The sequence below is a fragment of the Chiloscyllium punctatum genome, unplaced genomic scaffold (genome assembly GCF_047496795.1).
Source record: "Chiloscyllium punctatum isolate Juve2018m unplaced genomic scaffold, sChiPun1.3 scaffold_196, whole genome shotgun sequence".
In the NCBI taxonomy this organism is placed as follows: Eukaryota; Metazoa; Chordata; class Chondrichthyes; order Orectolobiformes; family Hemiscylliidae; genus Chiloscyllium; species Chiloscyllium punctatum.
Genome location: NW_027309930.1, coordinates 388,780 through 391,703, shown reverse-complemented (window position 1 = coordinate 391,703; position 2,924 = coordinate 388,780).

The following is a 2,924-nucleotide window of genomic DNA, read 5'->3' as shown; positions in this document are numbered from 1 at the left end:
ATGAGGAAGTGGCAGAATTAATATCGTTATATGAAAAAGCAGGAGAATTCAGTGTCGGAGTATTAGGAAATGGGAGAATAAGTATAGGGGTATGAGTAAATGTCACTGCAACAAGATCTCACGGCTCTTAAACTCAATCCTCCTGTTAATGAAAGCCAAAAACACCATAGGCTTTCTTAACAACCCTGTCCACCTGGTTGGAAGTTTTAAGGGATCTATGTACCTGCAGAACAAGATCCCGCTGTTCCTCCACATGGCCAAGAATGCTGCCTTTAGTCCTGTACTCAACTTTCAAGTTCGATCTTCGAAAATGCATCACCTCGCATTTATCCAGTTTGAATTCCATCTACCACCTCTCAGCCCATCTCTGCATCGTGGCAATGTCGTGCTGCAGCCTGCAACAATCCTGTATACTGTCAATGATACTTCCAACCTTCGTGTCCTCTGCAAACTTGCTAACCCATCCTTCAATCTCCTCATCCAAGTCATTAATAAAAATTACAAAGAGTAGAGGCCCAAGAACAGAGCCCGAGGAACACCATTCACCACTGACTTCCAGGCAGAATATTTTCCTTCCACAACCACTCGCAGTCTTCTGTCGACCAGCCAATTCTATATCCAGACAGCTAAATTTCCCTGTATCCAATTCCTCCTGACATTCTGAACGAGCCTACCATGGGGAATCTTATCAAATGCCTTGCTGAAGTCCAGATACACAACATCCACTGCTCGACCCTCATTAACTTTTCCAGTAACATCCTCAAATAACTCAATAAGATTCGTGAGGCATGACCTGCCCCTCACAAAGCCGTGCTGACTGCATTTAATCAAGCCACGCTCTTCCAGATGGTCATAAATCCTATCCCGCAGAATCCTTTCGTACACCTTGCAGATGACAGACGTGAGACTGACTGGTCTGTAATTTCCGGGGATTTCCCTATTTCCTTTCTTGAAGAGAGGAATTACTTTTGCCTCCCTCCAGTCCTCAGGTACGAATCCGGTGGAGAGCGAGGATGCAAAGATCTTCGCAAGCGGCGAAGCAATCACATTTCTCGCTTCCCATAGCAGCCGAGGCCAAATCTGGTCTGGCCCTGACGACTAGTTAATATTAATGTTTGTCAAAATTATCAACACATCAGCTTCCTCAATCTATCTGTTGCTGCAGGATTACCTGCTCCTCAATGGTTTCATTAACTACAAAGTCCTTTTTTTCGTTAAGACAGAAGCAAAAAACTAATTTAGGGCTTTCCCTACCTTCTCAGACTCTATCCACAAGTTCCCTAAGCTATCCCTGATCGGCCATACTCTTTCTTTGATCATTTTCTTATTCCTCACATATGTGCAAATGCCTTCCTGCCAAGCCTTTTTCCTGCCCCCTCCTGGCTTTCCTCAGACCATTTTTGAGCTCCTTCCTTGCCTGCCTGTAATCCTCTCGAGCTGAGCAAGGCCCTTCCTTCTTACACCTAAAATAAGTTGCCTTCTTTCTTTTGAAAAGAAGCTCCTCCGCTCTCGTCATCCAAGGTTCCTTTATCTTACCCCTTCTTGCCTGACTCAAAGGAACACATTTGTGCATCACTTGCAACAACTGTTCCTTAAACCGTCTCCACATGTCTATAGTGGCATTTCCATGGAACAATTGCTCCCAGTTCATGCTTCGCAACACAGTATGATAATATCATAGTTTCCTTTTCCCAACGAAATATCCTTCCATTGTTCCTGCTTCTCTCCTTCTCCATGGCTATGTAGAAGATGAGGCAGTTGTGGTCACTATCACCGAAATGCTCTCCCACCGCAAGATATGACACCTGCCCCAGCTCATTGCCGAGCATCAAATCCAAAATGGTCCCTCCCCTCGTCGGCGTGTTAACGTACTGAGTAATGAAACCCTCTTGAACACACCTTACAAAAACAGCTCCTTCCAAATCATCTGCTGGAAGGAGGTTCCAATCAATATTGGGAAAGTTATTCACCCATCACAACTACCGTATTCCATTCACACTTTTCCAAATTCTGCCGACCTATGCTTTCTTTAATCTCCCTGCTTCTATTGGGGGACCTGTATTTAACCCCTAGTGAGGTGATTGCTGCCTTACTGTTCCTAATTTCCACCCATACTGACTCAGTAGGCAGATCTTCCTCGATAATGTTAACTTCTGTAGCTGTGAAACCCTCACTGATTAGCAGAGCTACACCCCCTCCTCTTTTTACCTCATCCCTATTATTTTTAAATGTTCTAAACCCTGGAACATCCAGGAACCATTCTTGCCCCTGAGAAACCCATGTCTATGCTTTGGCCACAACATCATAGCTCTAAGCTCATCACTTTTATTTACATTTCCCCAGTATTACCGAGCACAGTGACTCCGTTTTGGGGGAGGGGGCGGGGATGGGCAATTCTGTCTCAGTAGTTAGCGTGGTTGTTTCACAGTACCAGGTACCCGGATTGGGGGACAGGAGGAGGGGGAGGGTGCATGGTGTCTCAGTGGTTAGCACGGCTGTCTCTCAGTACCAGGGACCCGGTTTGTGGGGGAGGGGGAGGGGGCATGGTGTCTCAGTGGTTAGCACGGCTGTCGCACAGTACCAGGGAACCGGTTGGAGGGATGGGGGTGGGGAATTGGGTCATGGTGTCTCAGTGGTTAACACGCCTGTCTCAAAGTACCAGGGAATCAGTTTGGGGGGAGGGGAGGGGGCATGGTGTCTCAGTGGTGAGCACGGCTGGCTCACAGTACCAGGGACCCGGTTTGAGGGGAGGGGAGGGGGGCATGGGTGTCTCAGTGGTGACCATGGCTGCCTCACAGTACAGAGACCTGGTTTTGGAGGAGTGGGTCCTGGTGTCTCAGTGGTTAGCACGGCTGTCCCACAGTACCAGGGACCCGGTTTGGGGGGGGAGGGGAAGGGGGCTTTGTTTCTCAGTGCTTAGCACG